The 26219-nt window shown below is 39.5% G+C and overlaps 1 protein-coding gene across 5 annotated transcripts in view; it reads left to right on the top strand.

Annotated features, from left to right (window-relative positions):
* LOC122713788 (serine-rich adhesin for platelets) overlaps positions 1-26219 on the top strand; it is a 67399-nt gene that overhangs the window by 22594 nt on the left and 18586 nt on the right. For 3 of the 5 annotated variants that reach the window (XM_043934560.1, XM_043934559.1, XM_043934556.1), the window contains exon 2: positions 414-460. The exons of 1 other annotated variant lie outside the window; for it this stretch is intronic. The gene's annotated coding sequence lies outside the window, so the exon portion shown is untranslated. Of the gene's footprint in view, positions 1-413; positions 461-1362; positions 1460-26219 lie in introns of those variants that run through there. One more of the 5 variants, XM_043934558.1, reaches the window with a different exon arrangement.

Raw genomic sequence — 26219 nt, 5'->3', positions numbered from 1 at the left:
TAGTTGGGAGGAACACATTTTTCTCGCGACCTATTATTCACGATTCCGTGAAACTGCTTTCACGGACTTTCGGATTCGATCGCTTCTCGAGCCAATATCGTTCCTCGTACGATTGCTCAGCTCAGCGAACGGATCGTCTTCGATGTTCCTGAAAGAAAGAACGGTAAGAGATGTCGAAACGTTGGTCGGTCGAATCTGCAAGGTTGCACAGGCAAACAGTATTTACGCGAAGTCTCAGACCTTTGAGTAGAACTGTCTCGTAAATTGTGCCGCGAATATATTGGTCTTGGATGTGTAGCAGTGCAGAGCAGCAACTTGGAGAATGTATAATACGTATTTGCTTGATATTGTAAAGAAATATTAGCTCGAGCTTAGTCGAGTTGAAATTTTAATTTCGAAAAATCATTTTTCAGATTGTTGACTACGAGGCCCTACAGATCCGCTTTGACTGGAAGAATAGGTAAGATTATTATTCGATGTAAATTTACATTAACGTTAAAATTATGAAATTATGGTAATAATTAAGTATATACTGCATATACGCTCAATTATGACGTTTCTCTCTCGAACAAAGATCAATAATAATTCTTGGCACCGTTAATTTCTTAATTTACCATTAACCATACCGTAATATATCATTAGCATCGAAAGCGTCTGCTTGGTAATTGCAAGGGAAATGTAATCAATTTGATTTGCTTACCAATCCTCGTGTTAATTCTATGCGACACAATTTCTCGCTGCTCACGACTTGTAAATATAATCAAGAAAGAAAGTATCGGCGAAAGAATTTGCCACTCACGATTCAAAACTTGGGAAACGCGTCAATAAACGATCACCACGTAATTTGGAACGAATAGACGACTAGAAAGTGTTAAAACGTTCAGGGGGAGGGGGACGACGAGTTTTGTCGCGTGAAAGGATCACGAAATCGACGAGAGAACTTCTCTCATTTGTTCCATGATTCTGCGTATCTTGATATACATGCGTCAACATGCGTGGAAAATTGGTGCGCGTCTTTGAATTAGCATGAAACGCGTAGGGTGGAAAGCCTCGAGAAGAAGAAGAAGAAAAAGAAAAAAAATATTACGTGGGGCGGAAACACGAAAAAGGAAATACGCGTGGTAGAGCGTAAGAAAATGGAGGAGGAGCGGCGCGATATCGCTCGATGAACCCGTCCTGAATTAACGCGTTTTCACCGTGATATTAAACCGTGGTTAGTCGTTCAATTCTGCTGAAGGTGGAAGGGGTCCTCTCCTAGCCGAGACCTGATTGCACAGTTCGTGGTGGTTGTTGCGTTGGTTGCTCCGTTCAGTTTGCGTTCAATGCGTGCTTGTTAACGGATCGTGGGATTAGGAGAGGATTCTGGTGTATTGTTTGACGGTGTTTTGACGAGATGGAATCGGCAAATGGATACCCGGGTCGAGAGAAGGAATTATTTTTCGCCGAGAGCCTCGTATAGGTAAGAGTTTGTTAACTATTTTGCCGCGTCGTTGTCGTTAACGATAATAGTATCGATAAAATGGGTGCTAGAACGAAGGAGAGAAATATTTCTCTGAGTATCGGGAGTATCGAATTTCGATTTGATTCGTCCGACTGTTTAAACGCGTGTATTTGTAGATAATTGTTGATTATCTTGTTGCGGTTTAATTTTTAAAACACGCGTATGAGTAAAGAATAAAATATTGCGAAATTAAATTTTTACTATTGAGTTCGCGGTATAAATTCGAAATAGAGGTGAATTTGAAGATGCAGAGAATAGGAAATAACGAATTTCCAATAATTGAATTGTCTATTTAACACGATCAACCATCATTGGATACCACCAATTCCATTTTATTATTTAACATTTGCTAATAAATATCTCAAGATTTTTCGAATTAGATCATCGTTAATTCGGTGATGAATGGTTAATAGTTACGTGGCGCTAGTATCGCGTCATTTGTCTCCATAATATTAATACAGCTTCATCCTTCTTCGAAATTGGACCACGACCAATATAAACCATTTCCAATCAAGCGATGAAGCCATGCATAAAACTCATTTTCTCATCGGCGCCGTTTCTCAAGGAGAAGCAAAATTGATTCCGCGAGATATTCTAACTAACCTTAAGTGGAGTAACGAGTTTGAAATCGTACAAACATCGTGCACATCCGATCGCTCGAAACCAGTTGAGGAGAGAAGATCCATTCCCGTGGGGAGACCGGTGAAAGCAGGTTTTTTTTTTTCCCACTGGCCTTCGATAAGCACTGTGATTCCCTCCTCAAGATAAGGAATCGGCACGCGAGCAAATAATCCGTTTCGCGGGCGGATACGCGATTGGTCGGCCGCCATTGCCAATGCCGAGCGCGCTCTACACGTGAAACAGACCTTGCCACTATCACAAAAGACCGAGACTTTCACTTATTACGAACGAGTTCACGCTGCTTTGCCCGCTTTTTTCCCCCTCTCTTTCTTCTCTTAAGGTAATTAAGGAGTGAGAGGCACGAATTATCGCCGGTGATTAGCGTGTACGCGCTCTCTCTCTCTCTTAATGATAACATTGACGACGGGACCTAGTTTTGGCGCGAATTGCTGAAACAGATTTTGCGAAACTTTACAGGCATATCGTTGGATTGCTTTGAAGATTTTTCTTCTCTCGTGTCTAGATTCTATTATTATGCGCTCTTGCGAAAATTTTAATAGATCCTTAATATCACTTATTGCGAGAATTTTGGCAAAATTTAAAAATAGGTATTTAAAATCTATTTAGATATCAGACGTTCTTTCTTCGTTTCGATCTATTTCTTTTTTTTTTTAACGAAGTTTCTTTAACCACACTAATCGTGACATCTATGAATAATTAGGTGAATCATTCCATGGTCACGTAATCGCCATTTCTCATATCGTTTCTTTTTTTATTGTTTTGACAGGCGAACCGTTAAAACGCATTGTACACGCATTTAGAAAAAAGTCATTGTTATTTTTGTCTCTACTATAATCCAAATAGTTACGCGTAATTCAAATCTTCAAGGATTAATTTTAATCTCTCATACTTCTACTTCCAAACTTTATCTTCATTTTTCTCAATTCCTTTTTTCATCGAATCCTCATCGAAAAATTTATTACTCGATCTCTAATTAATCTCAATTATCCCCAAAATTTCGTAATTTTCTCTATCGTTAAATATAATATAATTTCTATATCCAAATCTCTTTTCACTTCGTCCAATCTTCTTCCAACGATCCTCTCCCATCGAAAAATTATTATTGCACGATCCCAATTAATTAATCCCGGTTAACGCTCAAGAAACGATCGCCCGTTCGAGGATACACAAGTTTCCAAGGAAAGTTCGACGAAACGGAAGTTAGGAGAGCGTGGAGTGTTCGGCACAGATTCCCCTAGCCAGCCGTCCGGCAAACGGTACTCGGCTTCGTGTTCGTTAACTTCTATTGGCGAATCTAGCGGCGAGCTGAGCCGGTCGTGGCATTAATATTTATTCCGTTGCAACAACCCAACAGCCAGATTCCACGATCGCGGTTAAGTAGGAGCGGATCGCTTTAATTTCCAGCATTGTTCCTACACCGAGGCGCAGCGGTGGCCGCGATACGCGGGTTTATAGAGTTGTAAAGCGGAGGGATTTATTAACGAGTAACAACCTGTTACGTCCACTTCCACCTCTGTTCCATTCTGGATCGTTCAACCTCGACCGTCGAGGACTGAAATTGCTTCTTCTGCCTCCGTTTCTTGTCCCAGCCATGCTCGACAACAGGCACGCGACTACTGTTCGTAGTCTTTTGTCCCCAGGCGTGAAATTTTGGTCGACGGATATCGTATCTCGCGACAAATAATTCCTTTCATTCCTTTTCTTTACATAAATGGACTTTGTTTTCAAATATTTTCAATGTCCTCCCCTATAATTTCAATTTTAATTAGATCAAAATAAAATTAATAAAATGAAAAAAAAAAGGAATTATTTAATATACATCAAATTACTATACTATACTAACGCATATTTAATTTCTGTGAAATTCGATTTTTTATTATTATTATATATTTTACGTATGCTTTTTTCCCTTTGTAAAAAAATTACATTTATATCTATTTTAAATCTATTTGTTTTTAAAACATTAACGGGTTGATACATAATATTTGTGTCGCCATCGATCATTATATTTCTATTCAAGGGAAACTAGGTGAAATAATACGCCAATTTGTATCGTAATTAAAATCGGTATCGTAATTAGAATCGGTATATCGATTTCGGTTCAATGCAAAGCGATAAAAACGTGTCTCATTAGCCATAAAATTCAGATCCCCATATTGAAACTGGCCAAGTATCGGGTGAACGGTGGAGCGCGAGTCACGTCGATGGAAGACGTATCACGTTCCAACCCGGTCGACGGGATGGATATATCCCGGTCTTTGCTCGCGCTAAAATCCCGTGACGACGATCTGAAAAGTGTTCTCCGGGCGGACACTGGCGCGCTTTCAGCCCAGAGGCGTTTTATCGAAACGAATGGAGCGTTTCACGTGGTTTATGCACGTTCCTTCCGAAGTTATGCGTTTCTTCGGCAACCGATGGTAAAACGTGCTGGCACGTAGCGGAACTTTGCCCCGTATGCCATCCTCGAACACAACCAATCCTCGACTCGAGTATTTACGGCTCGCGCCCATCTTCTATATAGACTGATCTTCGCGAAACTTCTACGAAATTAAAGGAAAACTTCTTATGGAAATTGATAGAAGCACTTAGCGAACGTTTTCTAGGATGTTTTGTTTCTATCGAGGTGATAGATGGTGTTTGATGCGCTTAGGAATGTGTAGCATCGTCACGTGACTCGAGGGACCGAACTTCGGTATGGATCGGAAAATTTCGGGCGAGATCGGGTCAAGTCTCTGGATGCTCTTGTCCCATAGCGTATTTATTCGAGATCACGTTCGATTTCGCCCGAATTTTTCCAATTCGTTCCGAACACGTAACCTCGATATTCTATATGCGTTTCTAAATGTTTCTCTTTCGATGCAAGTATGCGGGGGTAGCTCGAGGAATGCGGAGAATGACTAATAAATAGGATTTGTGGCGGGAGAATGGAGCAAGTATTATTGTGAAAGAAGTTAAGAGTTTCTCCGATTCCCACGACCGCACCTTCCCAGGTCAATTTTCACGCGTTTTACTGTCTTCATAGTTGGGTCTATATCTTTTTGCAAGACTCTCACTCATGTGTTAAAAATACACGCGTGTAGAATCGAAGGCACGCGTTTGAATTACGAATTAGAAGCTATGTCTTAAGTGGTCTTCCTTTCGAGGATTGCTTAATGCAAATCATTCGTATTTACCGATAACGTTACTATTACCTCTTCGTCTGTATTTTGAATCTTGACTCGTTGGTACTTGACCTAGTTTCGTCGAAAAGGAGTTCACGATCACCTGATCCTTTTAGACGTACGCTCGCACATCCCTACTCCATTCTTCGCGTGAAACAATATTCTATAGAGTGGGAAAAATTCTAAGAACGATTTCTCATTAACCTAGGTCGCGATTCCAAACGATCCACCTTGCACTTAATTTTATTTACTTTAATTTACACCGACAATGCAGATAATGCACACAATCTTTGGACTAAATTTGCAAATAGTCCATGTATAAGTGATCTACATACAAAAGTCAAACGACTTTATTAAGATAAATCATTTGATTTCGAAATATTCATTTTCGTTTCTAAATCGTTCACTAATTATTGGCCAATATTTTGGATTGCGTAAGCCTAGGTGAACGCACGATCTTAGCCGTTTATAATCCGTGTACATGATCCTAACATTGTTTAATTATTGACGTACAATATGTGCATACGCTATTATCTGCAGACAATGTTTGTTAGTGCAGATGGATCTTAAGGCTTGATATAGACGCACAACATAATCTCTACATAATCCATTTGACATTATTCGAATGATATTGCTGATTATTGTTGCATTTGCACACTGTTTGCTGACAATATCGATGTAGATGAGTCTTTAACCAGCGGAATGATGAAGGATGTTTCGGATAAGAATATAAATCGAGGGATTCGTTTGATTTTCGAGGCGAGGAGAGGCGGGGAAGTGCGGAAACCTCTGAATGCGAAGAGGAAACGCTGCCATCGACCTGGTTGACCGTGTGTACGCGAATGGACGAGAACCAGCGGAGGCATTGACCTCTTTGGCGACTCGCACACGCCAGTGACATGGCACGCGTGCGAATTGCACGCTCCGCAGACCGATTGATCAACCGATCGAAAACTTTCTTTTTCTTTCTTTATATCTAATCAAATTTTATACAATAAATCATTAAATCTATTATTAATTTAATTCCAATCAATATCAAAACCATGGAAAAAGATTAAATTCCACACAGAGGGAAAAAATTAATTAATTCTCCGAAGATAAATATTTCCGAATATCTATTTTTATTCTTCGCTTTTGCTCTCTCTCTCTCTCTCTCTCTCTCTCTCTCTCTCTCTCTCTCTCTCTCTCTCTCGTTCCACGTCACAACGGTGATCGAAAGCTGTTCCGCGCAAGGCGGACGTCTGAATCGCCTTGAGAGCTCGAGCGGGAAAGGTTACACACAGAAGGTATAGCTTAGTTAACGTTGGTCAGGGATACCGTAACCTTTCAGATCGATTTCTTCATACCGCGAACAACAACATTCTAAACTCTATTACTCGCCAATTATCCCGCGATCCGCCGTATCCCATTAACCAACGAAACTCCAAAGTTTCCACAAGTTTTCGGCCCGTATCGCCAAGTTTCCAGTTATATTAAACCGAGGCGATTACCAGACACTTTCACTCGTCCCGAATACCTTCCCACGTTCCACGACCCCGCGGGCCCGCGCTTCGAGCCTCGCCGATAATCCATCGGAATAATGGGAACGGGCGGAAGAAGAGGAGGAGAAATTTCCTCTCCTCGAAACGTTTCCTCCTCGAAATCGGCGATCCCCGCCGATCGATCGCTCCCTGCTAATAATAATAATCGCACGGAACCGTGTTCCGAAAACAGGGGATCGAAGGATCCCCGGCCTCCCCCTTTGCTGTTAATTAACGATTGCGACCAGACGGAAACGGGTGGGGGAGGAGAAGTTGGATATTTCGCGGATATCGGAATTAGTTTGCGGGTATAACGCGGGATCGAGAACGACCTCATTAGAGGGGCCGTTTCTTCTTTAGGCGGGTAATTAAACGCGCGAAGGAAAGGAAAAACTCATGGCATCGGTCGCGAAGTAGGGCTTCGCATTAATTGTATCGCGCCTCGTTAGGTCGTCCCAGAACGGGTCGAGGTGTTTCAGGCTAGGGAACGCCGTGAGCCTCGTAGCCCGGAGGAACGAGGAGAGGAGAGAAAGAGAGATGACGGAGGAGAGGAAAGAAGGAAAGAAAGAAAGGAGGGGGGGGGGGAAAAAAAGAAGAAAAGGAGGAAACCGGGTCCGGAGACCTTGTGCTCATTGCCACGCCGGATCGACTACGGAACACGGGCATCACGTGCTGGTACAGCACTCGAGAGAGAGTTTCGACGATCCTAGAAACCCTGACACTAGCCAGGTCAGGCCTAGTTTTTCTTTTTTTCTTTTTCTTTTTTCACGGATCGGCCTCCTGCTCCGCCTTCCTTTCTTTCTTTTTTCCCTTCTTTCGCTCGATCCTTCCGCGAAAGAACAGTCGTTTAGGTGGTGGTTAAATGATTGGTGGTGAGGGGGGGATCTAGAAGACTTCTATTGCCAAATGATTCTGTGTGGTCTAATTGTCTATTGTCTATTGTATGGACTTTTGTATATGGACAAGATACAAATTGTTATATCAGATTATATCAGGGGAGTATAAAAACGGAATTAGAACGTAATTATGAATTATCGCGAATGAATGAGAGACGGAGTAATCTGACTGGTTTGACGATTAGATGTCTAGAGAAATGTCGATCGATTATTATCAATTTTTTCCTTATACAAGTTTCTCTTCCATTCAAACGAAGGAGAATAAATTGAAAATACATAATTGAAAATACATAAATTGAAAAGAGTTCGCATTCACTATTGATATTATCGATCGTACGTGCGTTCTTGCGGGCACGAAACGGATTAAAAATATTATGATGAAATGTTATTACGAATATTTTTAACAATATTATCGATCTCTTTACCTTTCGCTGAAAAACAACGAGCATCCTACGCATGAATACGCTTGATACGTGGGCAGAATTGCAGAATTAATTAGCAACGATAACTCTCTCATCTCATCCAGCAAGACAAATGTCTCGCGAGGAAGTACAAAGAGAACGGTTTGAAAAATCTCTTACAGAGATCGTGTTACGTGTCACGCTGTAAAAAATTAGAAATCTTCTCCAAAGAGATATCCAATAAATCCTAAAATACTTCTTTTTCAAGTCTCTCTCTCTCTCTCTCTCTCTTTTCATGATTCATCGGCGAAAAACCGTCTCTTCAAATATGGCGTACACGTGTCGCGAAAAGATTGGTGTCTACGTGTCCGAAACGAAAAAGATAGGGAAGGAATATCGGAAAGCGGATCGAGAAATGATTACAGAAGCGGATGACACAGTAACCAGGTCCAGTTTTTTCGCTACTCTCACGAAACCTGATCGTGGTAATGGCGTGGTGAACCTCTCCTGGAACCGCGCAGTTTCCGGAATCGGTCGATCTAGGCGAGTGTTCCGGTTTGCGATCAGATCGAGTAGGTTTGAAGATTGAATATTAACAGGATCGGATTGGAAAAATGGAAAAAGAAATATGTTATTCTAGATTATTTGTAAGAAGAAAAAAATTATTTCTGAGGAGTGGATTTAAAATTTGATCATATTAAAAATCTTCCATTTCTTTATAATTAATTCTCTTGCACGATCTAGTTAACGATCCTTTCCCATTTTGCAAAATACATGTTTTTAGATATTGTAGAATCAAATATTATTTTTAAGCAACGAGAAATGGGAAAATCGAAGTATAATTTTAATTTAAGTTTGGTGTATTCAGAATTCAATGGAATTTATTTTTCCACAATTGTTATTCATAAGCGTTTATAAGTAGATTTTCGAAACTTGCTTAAGTGATTCTGATATTTGAATAATTAGATATTAATGATCCTTTTAAAACGATTCTTTTGCATTGGATCTGATTTGAATTTATAAAGTAAATATTGATCCACGAGGTCCATTAGGCCGACAATCGAGACCGACAACGAGGCCGAACGTCTTGAGGCAATTAGAAATCGATCGATGCCTCCACGAAAGCGGATTTTCGGGATTTCTATGCGTTCAGCACATCGGCGCGCTTTCTTTCTTTCGGCGTACGAACGAAATTTCGCGAAATTTCTTAGGAAATAATAGAGAAATCGCGGTGAATTGGCTTTTCGTTAAGGAGTTTCTTCGACTCGCGTGTGTTGCACCGCGTGTTAATGACGGTGAAATTTCTGAACCGTTTGAAAAATTCAACAGATCCCCTTAGTCATAGTTTAATCGCGTTGCTCATGAATTATTAAGGACTCTGTTTACGAATCAACGTAGCGAGAATGTGGGTGGTCGTGGTTTGGATTTCTTCTTCTTCTTCTTTTTTTTTTTTTTTTCTTCTTTTTCTGTTCATTAAGCGAAACGTAAACGTATCGTTGATTTATAATAATAAAGAGAAAATCGCGATTGTTTTCGAAATCTATTTCAGAAATTAGTCTGTCGAGTCTCTTTTTCAACTTTCCATATAGATTCAAATCTAACCGATTCATGTTCAAACACGGATAATTAACATCAAAAATTAATCCAATCTAACCAAAAAAGCAATCAAATTGATTAGTTTCAAATTTTTGTTATTATTAAAAATTGGCAATTGTTAAATCTCTGTGGATTTTAAAAAAATTTATCGCACAAAGATCACAATTATAATTTATTCGTAAAAATTTAGAAAACATTTCAACGAAGATTTATCGAAAAAAAGAAATATTAAGGATCGATAAATTATATATGTATATATAACAATTATAGGCTGAGCTATCATTAGAAAAGTCGAAACATCGTGCAGAAATCGGTCTCCTCTCGTTCGACTTCCCCTCGAAACCCACTCTCGCGACGTTCCATCGTCACAATGCTCGCGAGATCTATCGCGGTCATCGATCTCTTCCTGTCCTTTCTCTGTGTGGAAAACTTTGACGTCACTCACGTTGGTTGCCTTGGTATCAAAGCTCAGTCGCAACTAAACTCCACAGAGAGAGAGAGAAAGAGAATCCCATCCTCTACTGTTACTACTGTCCTCTACTATTTATCAAAATACCCAAGCTCCGTGGAATCGCACAACCGATTCTCTTACCATACGAATTCCCCGAATTATCCTCGTTCGATTCGAGAGGTGCTCGAGATGTTTGCCCGAGATGTTTCTGTAAAGAAACAAGAAGACGGTTCGTTAGACGAAATAAAAGAACGAAATAAAAAGAGGAACGAAAGTAAGTTTCGCTTGTCATCCGGATGGGCGGGCGGCATGAGTCTACGAGATAATGCAAGAGGAATGAAGAACGGTATGACCAATCGCCAGATAAATGGGAATACGTGTATCTCGCGTGTTTTGTTTGAGAAACAACGCATTTGCTATCGAGTCACGCGGGGCCGACGTTTGTACTAGATAAAAACGGCCGGACGAAGTCGAATGAACGATAATTAATTCCGTGCGATCGATCGACTTTTCCTCGTACACATCGTATTTTCTTTATGGACCATGATGGATACGAGAAAACGTATTGACTCTCGTTTCTTGGTTTCTGGAAGAAATCGACAAAAGTATGTTGCTTTTTAATATATTGATTTTTTTTTTGTGAAAACTATTATTTACACGATCTTCTTTGATAATTTCTGAGATTATGTTCGTGTTAAAATAAATTTCGTATCTTTCCATATATTTTTCACGTTGATTACTGATAATTAAAAATATCGTCACGAGAACTGTATTATATTTAAATATCATCAAGCGTTTTCTTAACGACACAAAGAATCATGGCTAACATCGGTAATATCAGAAATTGATTCGGTGTTTTGATGAAATTATTTTAATCAATTATTTATTTGAGAAGAAATCGTACAATCTATTCACGAGAGTCATGATCAATTTAAAGGAAAAATCACTAATTTTCTAACGCGTAAAAAACGGACGGAAGAAAGTTTATTCTGGTTAAATGAACGCCGAGTTCCAACCAATCGCTTTATTAAACGTTGACTCCGTATCTCGGATAAATTGCAGGGAAGAACTTGGAGGGAAGAAGTCGGAGGAAGAAACGAAAATCAGAGCGGCAAAGTTTCGTAAAAGTAAGGAAGGAAAGCGAAATCTCTCCGCTCGGTTTATCCCGGGGAAACGATTCGGCCATTTTGGAGAACGCGCGGTTGAAATAATTTACGAGTTATTTGAAATCCTCGCGTTAGAAGATTCAAGCTGTATATATTCCAACCACTCCGGTAAAGCTGTCCATTCTAAATTATACCAAACTAAAGTTTCTCTAGATTCTAGAACTTTGAGAAATAAGGTAATTTGTTGCCGGCATTGTGACTGACAATGAATCGTATAATACCATAAGCATCTCGCTGTCTTTGAACAAATCACTATCACGAACATTTATCAATTTTCGTAATATTACGAATTATAATATTACGAGGACTAATTTACTTGACTTTCGATACTTCATTTTTATTTCTTCATCCATTCTTCAATTTCTAATTTCAACAATTTTTCGTCATACACCTCTACATTTCTATTCTTATAATTATTATCTTACCTCGATTATTTATATTTCGTATTTATCTTTTTTTAAACAAAGCCAATTACGCTATCGATCGATCGATCGTTTTAATCGAAAAATCCAAAGAGGATTATTAAATAATTCGACACTCTATCTAAGAAATTTTTTTTATCCGATGTCACGACGAGAAAGGAGATAAAAACCGATTGTGCACCTCTCTATTGTCTCTCCCAACGCTTTGTTCGACCGCTTTGTTTCGCGGCCACGCGTCTTCTCTTCTCTTTATTCCACTTGGACAAATCGCGCTTTCGCGGCAACGTTCACCCGTTAACGAGGCGAACGAATCCACGTCTGAAAATTCCTACCGTTGCCTATGAAGCTTTCTAGATAAGGCGGCGTTGATCATTTTTATCCGCGCGCGGAATGTTTAACGGCCCAAAGCGGCGAATTTCGCCGTGGAGCGATGGCGAGCCGTGCTAAAAGTATACACCCAGGCGCGCGCGCTCCTCTCCTTTTCCCCCGTCGGGAGAGAGATGGCGCGCGCGTGCATAGGAATAAAAGCCTGGATGGAGGCGCGTTTCACATTTTTTACGACTCCCGCCACCAGAGTTTCTTTATTTGCAACGGCTCATATTCCTCGAGGTGATACACGCGAAAAGCTCGTACGCGTGAAACAACTGCTTTCCAAATGTACGGACAACTCGATTTTGCCATGGTCGAGAAGATTCTGAGAAACTCCACGTCCACGAAGAATAATCTCAACCTTTTGAGATCAAAATTTCATTTTTTTCTTTTGAATTCCCTTTCATCTTTTCCGATCAACTTTTCTTTTTCTTAAGAAATTGGAACTATCAAACTAGTCAAATTGATTAGTTTCAAAACTATTTTTTAGTTTTCCAATTGTTGAAAATGTAAAGGTGTTTTTAATATTAAATAATATAATAATTATATCAATAATACTACTATTCATTCTTATTAACTGTACATATATTTAATATCAATGATCGTATAATAAAATAAAAACTTTTTAAATATTCTATAATTCGTTCACGTTGCTCGAGAACAAATAAAAAAAAAAAAAAAAAATAATGAACGAAGGATTAATTATCCTAGACGATATCGATTAATACGTGGAAAATAGAGAAGCTTACCGTGAGCGAAGTGCATTTAAAAAAAAAAAAAAAAAAAAGGAGAGAATCAATTGGAATAATAATCGAACGAGCAAATGACACACCTCGAAATTGCCTACATGTGTAATTATTCAACGATTTATAGGCAGAGGTGTATTTCAATAATTCATTTCATTTCAAGGATTCTTTTTTCCTTTTTTTTCATTCTATCTTCTCCATTCGCATCTTCTCCAATTGCGCACGCGAATTATTGCCACGTTTCTCCTGGCATTCTGAGAAGAAGAAGAAGAAGAAGAAAAAAAAAAGTTAATTCGCTTGTATTCTGTGGCATCAGTCGCCTCGTAATGGCGCTCAAGGCGTGGAACGGGACCAGACACGTAAGATCGCGGGGTTACGAGGGAAAGTCCGTGGCACGCATCACTTACGTGTTGGCTTCGCGCATTCTGACTCTCAAAGTGAAAGAAGTTGGCGTTGGAAACGCGGACGAGCAAACGACGTGCGAATCGTTGCGCGAATAGAAAAATAATCGATATTTATACAGATATTACGATTCGAATTCGAAATTATATCCTTCTTCCGATTTTGAGGTTAGGTTACGTTATTTCGAAGACGATTAGTTTCTCATATCGCGCAATGTTTTTTTCGAGAATAGCTTTTTTTCTTTTCTTTTCTTTTTTTTTTTTTTTTTAAATAGATTTAAACAAGACACATCGGCGAGAATCATAATAGAAAATAAATGACGCGTGTTGAAAGCAAAGAATTTATTAAGTAAATCTTACATTTATGTTGTACGCATTGGAGATTAATTGAGAAAGCGGGAACCACGTACGAATACAAATTACCAATGAAAAATAAAAGCGTTTCTAACGTGGTATTTGACTCTCACTCGATGTATTCGGAATAAAGAGAACGATACTTTGGCCATTTATACAAGAATATCTTTCTTTACAGATCCAACAATCTAAACTCGAAATTCAAATCTGAATATATATATATTAAAGATACAATTGTCCTCCCCACTCGAAAATATTTGAATTTTCCACGGTATCAAGCGAGCAATCAGCGAGTAGAGAAATTCTATTCGTGATCATATCGTTCGAGCATTTCTCGCAAGGAGCAACAGACTATTCTTCCGTGCCACCAACGCGAGATATACGACGCGAGATGCGAACAGCCCTCTGAGAAGAGAAATGTACTCGGGGCTTTAAGTTTATTCGAAGAGGGAAGTTTCCAGAGGGAGAGCAGTTCTCGTTCTTCTGAAAAACTTCCTCCCTCAAGTTATCGCATTAATTTCGGGGCAAAGAGTTGAAGGGAAACGCTCTCTCCTCCCCGTCCCCGGGTTAGCAAGAAAAAATTCGTAATAAGAGGGGAAGAAATTTCAGGAATATAGCGCGACGACTATCCCATCGACGCACGACTCCTCCCTTTTAAATACGCACACCTCGAATATCTTTCCATCGACCGCCTCCTTTTTCAGTTTCAATATCGCGGAACGATAAATCTTTAACGTGATTGATATATGGGGGAAACTTATCTCGAATCGATAAAGGTATTCCGAGAGGAAGATTTTAACTGTCACGTGGCGGAATTATGCCACCGCACTGTTGTAATTTGATCGAGAAGAGGAAGAGTGAATAAGTTGGAGAAGAAGGAGAAGAATTTCCTTATCATAATACGTAATTTGTGGAAAGGAATATGTGCGTTTTACGATTTTAAATGGGAGATATTTATTAGAAATTTCGCTATGAAATAGTCGACACGAGCATCATTTTCGATTAATTTTCTCGCATTCGAAACTCGTTTCGTTGATAAGTTAATTAAGTAACTACTTCTATAATCCAATAGCGACTGATTTATCAATTGAAAGTTTAACAAACAGATTCTTCCGTTAAAATTACTAAAGTTAAAAGTCACTAATATCAAAGAACTACAAGCTACACACCTTCTCCATCTTCTAAAAATTTCTAAAGAATTCATTCGAAACTCGCATCCATCTAATACCTCATACAAGTCTCAATGTTTCAATCAAAAATCAATCAATCCTAAAAAATAAGTCGTTCCACACTTTTACTTTTCCTGTTCCATCATCCACCATTTCACTACTCTCCCTTTCTATTATATCGTCCGATCCATCGCTAGAACAACACTAAAACAAGGCGGAATATCGGCTAAATTTTATTCCACGTTTTCAAAGCTCGCGACAGCGAGCGGAGAGAAACTTGAGCGAGGCTGGAGGCTGGATTTTTTTCTTTTTTTTTTTTTGCAGCCGTTCGATTACGAGGCACGGCCGGTGGAACGGTCACAACCTCGCCACGAAATTATGTAACTCTTCCTGGCCGAGGCGGGGGCAATGGAGCGTAGTAGTATCGCGGATCTAAGCCACGGAACGCCGTTTTCATTTCGATACCGACCGGACGGCAAAAGAAATAGAGAAAACCGAATCCTTTCACGATTTTGCATTTAACGAACGTATAAAAATCGCGATCGATTCCAAGATTTTCTCGTCGACCTTCGCGCGAGACCGAATTTCTCCAATGAATGGAAACGAATTTGTAAATTTTCTTTAAAAAAAAAAAAAAAAGAGAATTTACAACGTTAAAGCGTGTTCTTCAATTCTCAATAAGGCATGATAATAAAAATTAAAAGAAAGTTTAAGACCGTTGAGATAATATTGCTTGGTAATAGTTGGACACATATGTCCAGGAGCAGGAATTTTATTTTCATCGCAGCTAGCTTTATTAAGAGGTAAAAATAACATCCTTTCCAGCATCCTGTCGATAAATAAATAAGATAAGATTCATCGCGTAATTGCAAACACCTAACGTTTAACTTAAAATTAAAGAAAACAGATATTCAAGAAACCAAACCAAAGGATAAACAACGAATTAATTAATTTACCGGCTAACACGTTAGTAGCGGAATTAATGAACAAACAACAAACAAGCTATCTGCCGGATATAGCTCGCTTTCTCCCACGATGATCTCATTGCCGCGCGGCATTTTAGATCGTGCGGATCAGTGTCGACCGCCATTCCTCCTACCTGTTCACCCCAGTTTTCATATTCGATTGAATCGAGCCCACGAGCCGCCGACCAATCCATCCGTGAATTCCGTCCATTTCTTCGAAACGGCCGCAGTCGTGTTATGCAAATGAGGGAGGGGGAGGGTCGAACGCGAGAAGAGGCTCGGGACGGTCTTCCATGGATGGCTTTTGTCGTATCGATGCGTCGAAACACACGGGCACGGAGGAGTCGTCCGGTAAAAGGAGGTGTGGTGGTTATGCGGAGCTGGAGCCGGTCGACCTCGTTTAGGACCGGTAAAGGCGTAACACGTACGCGAGCCGACTACGACTCTCTGCCAGCTCTCTCGCCGGGATCCGTTCCAGGATTAGAAAACACGAAAACGTTTCTCCGCGCGCTCGGTATATGGACGAGAAACACGGCCAACAACCCTTCGAAGCGACTCCCATTGAAACATCGAAAGACATCGTCGATTGTGGTGTTCGTTATTTGTTAGTTGTCGTATGGATGTTCGTTTTTTACAAATTTTTTAAAAAACACGGAGGGACGGAAATTTTGGAATAAAAATTTGTTTCATCGCACGTAGAGACTCAGCGTGGAGAGCGAGACTCGATCTAGTGAGAGCAAATGAAAATTCGTTTCGATATCACGCGTATTAAGTGAGAATTAAATATCGTAGAAGCTATTCTAAATTGCTCTGTTAAACGCTCTCTTCTTTCCACTTTCTCATTCGTATATATATATTGCCTCGGATATTTTACAGTCTTCTCGCGCGTCACGTGTTTACGTTTACTCATTATTTTTCTATTTTCATTAAAATTTTTCATAAATCCATAAAAAGTGAGCACACGTAATCCCTCATAACCGTACGTCACACGTACACATTCTTAGGTGGGGAACTGGAAAGATGATGGATGGAATGAGAAACGAATGGAAAATTGAAAAAACACTTTCGATTCGCACATCACCACCACCTTCTTCGACCTTCGACTAACGATCTGAAACTGACATTTCGAACGGATTTACAAGGATTCATTTGCATAACAGGAAATTCCGTTTCGATCCCTTTGCAATAATTGAAAATATTCGATGTTCGAATATTTTTTTTTCTCCCTTGTGCAATTATCGAAGAGAGAGAGAGAGAGAGAGAGAATACAACTTTCGATTCGCGTTGATGAGGAGACGAGGGGAGAAGAAAAGCGATTGGCATTTCTCTTGCCTTGCCTCGTTGAAACGATTTGAAACGTAGAGAAAGAGCACGCGAGCGAAGATAGCGGGGACGGGAAACTGTACACGGTATTAACAACGGTTTAACAACGGTTTCTAACGCGTGGATTACTGTTAGGCATCGCGAGACCGCGTGACGTTCACGATCGAGAGTTAAAAAACGAAAGAAATTTCGAAGCAAGTTTTCAATCGTGATAATTTCAAAAGTAAAATTGAAAAATGAACGTTTAATTGGATTGTATTCGTATTTTATATTGTATTCCGCACGCGCGTATTTGCTTTTGAAATGGAAGATAAAAATTTACTCGATAAGAAAAATTAATAATATCATTCCGTATAATTATACTTAGTTGGCGTTAATAAATTTGGACGCGAGGATAAATGGATAAAAGTTATCGGATAAAATATTTAAATTGGAAATAATTTATTCTCTCTTGGCCTTAGCGAAATTCGTCCGACGAAAAAAGAAATTAAATAACGATCTTAATTAATTCTTTTTTTTTTCGATATTCAAGGATTATCATAATTAAATAATTATCCTTTCTCTTGGTTTCTTTTTTTGATAAATTCCAAGATCAAACCATCCTTGACCTTAATTAATTTTTGCCCGATACAAAGAGTAAATAGAAAATAATTCTCCCTTAATAAAAATTTCGCCCAAGAACAGAGAATTTAATTAAACTCGTAACGCTATTTGTTCAAGTTGTACGCCGAAATAAAAAAATTTTTTTTTTTCGATATTAGTTTAAACGATACGTTCTCCCTTCCCATATCCTCCAATTTCATTAAAATATGGAAAAATATTGAAGTTCCTAAGGTGATTCTAACGGAAGGATTTTTTTTAATATTTATGACGAATGCGCGCACCTTTCATCCGATTCCTATGCCGCGAAGCTAAGAGTTCCGATAACTGGTATGAGCATCTCGTATCTCGATAAATATCCGTTTACGATCCGCGCATAAATGCGTTAGCACGGGTAAAAATCACGTGCGGAAACGGATAAATATTTATGCAATCCAACTTCATTCTTTCCATCCTTTCTATCTCTCCGCGCGTCTTGCGCAAACGTATTTATCAATGGTTGTAGCCTCCATCGAAATTATTGATCATTTAGTTTGTCGAAAAGATAAATATTTATACAACAAAGGGAGAGCGTTGAAAAAAAGAAATGAGAATGAAACGTAATATCGAAAATTCGTATTCCATATATCTATCTATCTGAATCTTTCCCTGTATTAGCCTAAGGTATTAGCCTTGAGCCTTGATTGTATTGAATCAATTCCTCTATTTACATTCGAATCTCGCTCGGAAATCTCGCTCGCGGCATCGAATATTCATAAAATCGATTGCAAAATCTAATTTAATTAAATAATTGAAAACAAAGTTCAACCGAACAATATTTCTAGACGAGTTGTAATAAAATTTTTAAACTCTTTTTAATAATCTCGATTTTTTTTTCTTTTCTGAACATCCTGTATATTTCCTCAAAAAAAAAAAAAAAAAAAATATTCAGAATCTTAATTACTTCAACCGTGGCTCGATTATTACCCGAAGAATTCCAGTGCGAGCAACGAGTTAAGGACACGTTCAATTTCGACGTAATCGCGTTCATTGTGTGCAAAATCCGAGAATAACCCATTATAATCCTCGATCCTTCTTCAAGATTTCTCTCGACTCGAGAAGAGCTCGTTCGACGTTTCGAGGCGTCGTTCGAGCGCTAAATGATTTTTTAAATAAAGGCATCGGTAACCGTGGCGGCATACTAAACGTGGCGTCACCTTGAAGCGTCACGGAGGAATTTAGCCGATCGAGGCACGCCGTTTACCACAGCGCCCCTCTTCTCTTCTCTTCGAGGCGCGCGGACGCGGTTCGACGTCGTTGCGGATGATTGCGCGGTTACCATCGGCTCGAGAAAAGTTTGTCGACGATTGCGACGTGATTTTTAAACGATATTCGTCCTTATTCAACTTTGACAGTTTTTGTATAGGTATAAATAACAATTTCACTTTGCGTTTACGTTTTGGAAAGTTGTCGAAAGATTGAAGAAAAAAGAGAGATACCAAATCCTTTTAAATTAATAAAAAGAAGTGCCGATTATTCTTCTTTGCACGATGCGCGTATTTTAATTCTAATTTTCATCGAAAATTTATTATCCGTTGTTCATTCAATCTTTATATTTACTCGTGTAAAATTCAAATTAACATTTTTAACGAGGCTTAATTACAGAAATAAAAAATCATGCTTCGCTCTTGGAATATGGTAAATTATATTTTAACCTCGTAAAAAAAAAAAAAAAAAGAAAAAAAATAAATCATGCGTTCGTTCCGTGGATTTTTATAATATTTAAATTCTCCACAAACTCTTCTATCTCTTTTATTATCTTTAATTGTACACCTAAAACCGTTACGTTACTCAACGTTAAATTTATACTTTTCACGAATTTCGATCGATCATAGTCATCAGGATAATTATTATTCCCAAACAACCAATTACCTGCTCACCTGTTGCCTCTCATTGTTTCCCTACATTTCCCTTACGGTTTTAAGAAAAGTTTTACATCCTAACCCCGGTTTTAAACGCCGCTAAAAGTGTGCCAAGTGTTACGGCTTATTGTGCAACAAGCCGCCATCTCGGAGCGTTCTTTATCCCCGAAAACTAGCAATTAGAAAGCTAACGCGGTTAGCTTTGTATATCGCTTTGTATATACATGGTTGGAAAGATGGCGCGCAAAAGTCGTTTTCGGTCGACGAGGAACGCTCAAGGAACAACCAAGGCTCGAGGCTATAGGAATAAATTGCCAACGCTACGAATTGCGAATCGTGATCCCATCTCCGCATATTGCTTAATCGTCAATGATAAAATTTAAATGGTTGAACTATTAACAGCTCTGTGATACATAGGATCAACATAGGTTAGATGTTGTACGCGATATTGGGGATATTACACGCGAAGAAGAAATGTGGGATGTAAGAGGATTACTTTTACGCTTTGTCATTGAAGAGGAAGCGGAAATTTTCGATCGACTCGAGAAACTTTCAATTTTGAAAATTTATCTCGTCTCGAAGGAGCGAGAATGAAATTTGAAAAGTAAAAGTTGCCAAAGTTTTATTGTAAATTACGTTGTTGGACATTTTCGACACGGGGTCCACTTGTCATCTCTTGACCAAGCAATTTGAAAGAATCTAAATTACGAATCTGTTTGTATACATAATAAATTTGTATATAATTCTTTGAGAATTATCTTTCGTTTCGATACGAATGCATCATAATGCATAACGAATTGATTCATTAATGCAAAAACAGAAAATCATCATTTGCCGGAAAGAATTAAGAATCGCCCCTTATAAAATGATTAATCGTCGAAAAATTATGGTGAAAACTCGTTCCATCGAGATTTCCCGAATTTTCAACTTCGCTATTCGAAACTTGGAATCTACAAATACGAGAGCAAAGCTAGATCCCCACGTCATACGGGTATCCGTTTCAGAGGTGAGTCGGGCGTCGAATCGATCAATCAATTTCCCAAACCGGCCATCCATCTCTAAACTATACACACGCGCCGCGCGGAATATCCAATCCGAAATATCAAATTCTAAGCACAGAGGCACGATATCGCGTGTACATATAACGAACATTCTCTTTGTTCGAAGAGCAGTCACCGTTTGACAGCGCGATAAGGGGGAAGCGGCCTCTTTAATTGGCGAAACGAATAGAAGATAATTCCGTCCGAGGCGCGCTTTTTCCTATTTCTTTCCTTTTCTTTCTTTTTTCCATTTCTAAACTAGAAAACTCAACATCGCCATTATCGTATCGAGATAATTAATAGAAACGAATCGAGGAGTTGGCGCGAGTGAAACTTCTTCCCGCTTGAAAATGTTCATTTAGGAAGAATTTTAGAACGAATCCGAGAGGGAGGAGGAATCGTATCGTTCGCATAATCTTCCCTCTTTCATTCCAATCACCGCGCGAATCTCGAAAATTTTCGATCGAAAAACTCGAGATTATTCTTTTCGTCCATAATCGAGCGTTCGACGAGTGAAGGTCGTTCAACAAAAGGGTGCTACCTCGAAGAAATAGCAAGTTTGGGCCCCGCCAAAGAGAGAATTCCTTTCGATTCGGGATCGAATTCGAGGAAACGCCGTCCGAGAGAGGGCGTCTTCTTTTTTCTCTTCTCGAAGAGGAACCCAGTCGAATAAATCTTCGTCGCTTCTTATTCCCGCAGGAGCGGCGCCACACCGCGATAAATCCGTCCGTGGTTGAAGATCGGTCGATCTCGGCGGAGCCCGAGCCGCGAATCCAAAATGGCTAATAAGTTTCCAGCTGGGACTCGTTCGCGGGAATTGTGCTATCTCGTTCTTTGCATCATTTCTTCTCCCCAGCTGGACAACGAGAGACTTTAGCCGATATGCAAACGTTATATTCGAGCGAGCACGATTTAATTTAGTTTCCTTTTTTCTAATCATTTCGAATGATTCTGGACGAGAGTTGACTTTCGAAGTTTCAATTCTTGTCCTTCCTTCCTTTTTATCTTGTGAAACAGAGAGGAGAATCGATAATTTTTCGAATATCAGAGATGCAAAAAATGAGATTATAATTAACAACACGAGAAAAAGAATATATAGAATACGAAATATCGTAAAATCACGATATTTGAAATTGTCAAATTAAACTTAATTTGAACTTCATTTTCTTTCTTTTCTTTTTCGATTCTACGCAAGATTACACGCAATCTGCATACGAGATGCGCGTAAATCCACGGAGGATTGTAAACCGTAAGTGTTCCATAAAGGTCAGAAGAAAGAGTTTAAATTATAAAGTTCCACGAGTGCGCGATTGCACTCGATTCGTGGATGTGGCGCAAAGACTGTTCCCAAATTATGCTCCGGTTATTATTTTAATGAATTAGTAATAATCGCAGTAACGTATTCGTTTACTCGATTTTCATCCTGGATCCGAGACATTGTCGACAAAGTTAGGTGATAACGGTTTGCATCGCGTTGGAAATTGGATTTGGTTTCTTGCATTCGTCGTGCATCGATGAATCATCGATCGAAGTAATACGAGGTTACTGTTTCCTATCCTGTGGAATATTACCAAACAACTATTGTAATTATATTATTGGAGGTCTTCGAGTTTCTTTTTTTTTAATTCTTACAATTCGACGTCTCAAACTTAACGACATTTTTTTCAAGATCGGATTTTTAATCCTCGATCGAAATCGGTTGTTGAAAAATTTCCAACGATACGATTCTTTTTCGACCGGATAACGGAATACGGATTAAGAGGGTTATAAATTAATCGCGGACAAGTGAAGTTAATGATCATAACCGGCGGGAGACAAGCACGATAATAACAGCAAAGATTTTCTGTACTCGCATTAACTCGAAAGTTTCTCTCTAACGGGCCTCATAATTGGAACATTAACACTTGATCCCTTTCCTGCTAATGACCGTTCGTAGGTAGGTAGGTAACTGTACCCGTAAGCCCACTCCATCGCGGGTTTTCCTCTACGTTTAAACAATTTAACGAATCATTCTCTTCCCATCATTCACCGAAACGTCTCCAATTTCATTGCATCCAGGTCAACTCGAACAACGAGACGCGTTCAAACCCATTAACAATCTCGCCTCAAAATTAACATCTTTCAATTAGCGACTCTTTGTGCCTCTCACAACGATTCTTTCAAACAACAAAATTTTTCCTCGTCGTTAAAATCAATCGGAAGTGTCATCACATCCAACAAAACTTCTTTATTGTCGCAAAGATAATTATTGGAAAGTTTCTATCTACGAAAATTTATCTTTCTCGAGAAGAAGAGGAGGAAAAAAAGAAATCATAACCTTAAACTGTCCAACGGTATTCACACACACACGAATCTCGTCACGCCCCTATGGGGCGAACGATAATTTGTTTTGTCTCGACTCGGCCGCCATTGCGTCCCCTCATTGTCGTGAGAAGCACTGTTTGGGTGCGACTCCCACGAGCTCCACGATACTCCACGCCTCTGTTTCGTCGTTCCGTGAAATTGATTGCCTAGCTGCTCTCCCGACACTTTTTCCTTTACTCGAATTTCACGAATGTTTGCGCGATGTAAATCAGCCTTACCGCCACGTTTCCACGAATATTCGCCCCGAGCAAGTTAATTCGATAATAAAAATTCCCGATTTTCGCGAGTGTTTAAATGATCGAGAGAGAAGTAGAGAGAGAGAGAGAGACGAAGCCAGCAAAACTGCTTCTGTAACAATTAATAATTATCATAACTCGACAACAAAATCAGCCATTCGATTTAAAAAAATTATTGGATGAGGGGAGAACAATTCACAATGATTTTTCGCCAGATTTTTACAAAGCGGAGGTTTTGAATATAACTCCATTGTTATGGAAACAGCAGTGGAAAGAGTTTTCTGAAGAATAGTCACAACTATGATTCAGTGCACTCTTTATTGAGCAATGCAAATTTCGAAATTCAGGCAAGGAAGAAAGGAAAGAGAGGCGAGAAAAAGTTGATCCCAGATTTCAAAACGAAACCTTATTTTACCTTAGTTTTAGTCAAAAAATTTTCATCGATTCTCTTTTATCGTAAAATTAATTTCCTTTCAAAACCTGCGCAAAAAGCTGTAGAATTTACATTTCGTAGGGGTACAAGACGTCATCGAAACCGGCCGGTTAAATTCCACTCGTAAAAATTCGAGATGATCGTTGTCGCAAACGCAATGCACTGTCGGTGAACAAAAGATCGCCTTGGAGGAGGTGACGAAAGATTGGCGAAGAGAAACCGTCCGAGCCGGGGTGTTTCACGGCCGTGGAGCTTTCTCGCGGGTACAAAGCAGAGGCGACAGGTTCGAAAACAATGCGCGGCGACGACGTTGATCGAGTTCGTTTCTTTCTCTCGAGGGGCCGCGTCACCTTTGTGGAATGCATACTCGCCAAGGTCCGCCTTTCCCGCGCTTTGCGCCAGAAACGGAGAGGGAGGGAGAGAGCGCAAAGACGAAAACAGGAAAAGGGGAGGCGAGAACGGACATACGTCCCTGGAACATCGACGAAGAGAGCGTAAATCAATGGTCCCGGTCAAAGTACCGGAAGTTTTACAAACGGGAGATAACCGACGCGTGTTTACATTTTTTTTCCACCCTGAATCTGAACAACAGATATCGATTTTTCACTTTTTCGATTCTAGATTTAAATAATAAATAGATTGTTATTTAGAAATTTTCGAGCAGATCGATTAACCCTTTATTAACTAACATATTATTCATTAATCGATTTTGTATATATAAAAATTTGAAATGAAGATTCGTTGGAATAAAATAGGCATTGCGATGATCAATTAGGCAAGAGTTATTTTAAAATAAAATTACACGCCACGTTACATTATCGCAGCTATTCCGCGTTTAAAAATAAATATTCGTGGACGAGATTTCGCTCGAAAATCAAATTCAATCAAAAAAAGAATGGACTATCGAGGAGAGACAAAGATCGCGCGAATCGATCGAAGGAATTCGCCCTCGCGTTCTTCATGCATAATAGATAGACAGACGCGCGGATGACGGCGCGTGGTTCCTTTTTTGTGTTTGCAAATTGCAAAGCTACGCCCGTTTCTTCGTTCTATAGTTGGCACCGTGGCAATGAACGAGAGGCCGCCCGTTTCATCGCGACCGGCGCGCCAAGAATTTGAAATGATTTTGGCCCGGGAAGGTCGACGACCGGTTCTCGGGCCTGGCAAACGATAAGAGGATCGATCTGTTCGCGAACCTGTTTACAGGCCGCTCGGCGGAGGCCTCGTTACGGCACAGATCTCGTAAAAAACTTGCTTCGGAAACCCTTTACCCGTCTCTCGTTCCCTACTTTCTCTTGTTCCTTCCACCCGGCTTTCCATTCTATCCTTTCCATCGTTCCTCCTTCCCCCGCTCAAATTCATCCCGGATTATTTACAACGCAATAATTCAAACACGCCAACAACGCCGACTTTCCTTCGATTCCCGGAGAGGCTAGAGTTGATAATAATAAATTCATGTTGATAAATGACTTTGGACGAGAAAGGATGAAAAAGATTTTGCAAGAATTTGCAAGCGTGTTGAATATTCGTGATCTCGCATCCAAACAGATTATTATTAGCTCTAGAATTTTAGAAGAAAAAGTGTGTCGTTTGTTTAAACGATAATTTTTCAATCCTGTTGACGAGTTTCGATTTTTGAATATATTTCGTATTTTAAAAAATGATCAACAGTTTTCAATCAAGGAACTTTCTCTATTCCAAATTCATAATTCTCGTGATATTGGTATCACGATTAGTAATGATTCACTGCAAAAAAATACTAAATTAGATCTATACATACATATATACATTCAAGACCACAAACGGCCAAGACACCATCCAGAATCCTCCGGTTATTTCAACCAGAAAAAGGTTGATTGCGTGACCACACGTTCAACCACCCGTTCGAGAAGACCGCCTCCATCTGTACGCGGAATCCATCTCGATGGGACGCGTCTCGATCTCGATCCCGATCCTCGAGAGGAACACGCAGTCTCTTCGTCATTAATCCGCTGCAATTGACAAGGTTTGCGCCCATGGAATTTACCGTTCCAGGCGATCGTCCAGAGAGGGGGGGAAGATTATCCTGGTGGCGGTCAGGAACGCGTAACCTGTCCCCGTCACCTTCAATTTTTCTTTTCGTGCCTCGAGAGATGCCGGCGAGATGCCCTCGCGAGCCAGTCACCGACCGGTCCGCGAGAAATGGAGCAAAAATTTCCTTGAAATTGATCGAACGAGGTTGTTACGACTTTCTGGGCACGGGTGGTATGTACACCATCGTGTCGTGGATAAATTATCGTCTTACCGTCGTTTGACCGGCCATATTTTTTCGCCCCCCTTTATAAACATTTTCTCCAAAGGATTCGAAATTCGCCCCTTGCGAATTATCCCGTTTTATTCCTTCTATCCTTGATTCAATTAATTTTCTTTTTTTATATTATTTCTATTTTTATACTTAATAATATTATTATTTATATATTTATATATAATTTAAATTATATTTAATAATATTAATTATAATAATATTAATAATATTAATAATATTATTCAATTAATTTTCTTTTTTTATATTATTTCTATTTT

The sequence above is a fragment of the Apis laboriosa genome, unplaced genomic scaffold (genome assembly GCF_014066325.1).
Source record: "Apis laboriosa isolate Shangri-la unplaced genomic scaffold, ASM1406632v1 scaffold26_cov146, whole genome shotgun sequence".
In the NCBI taxonomy this organism is placed as follows: domain Eukaryota; kingdom Metazoa; phylum Arthropoda; class Insecta; order Hymenoptera; family Apidae; genus Apis; species Apis laboriosa.
This window is presented reverse-complemented; position numbering and strand designations above follow the sequence as displayed.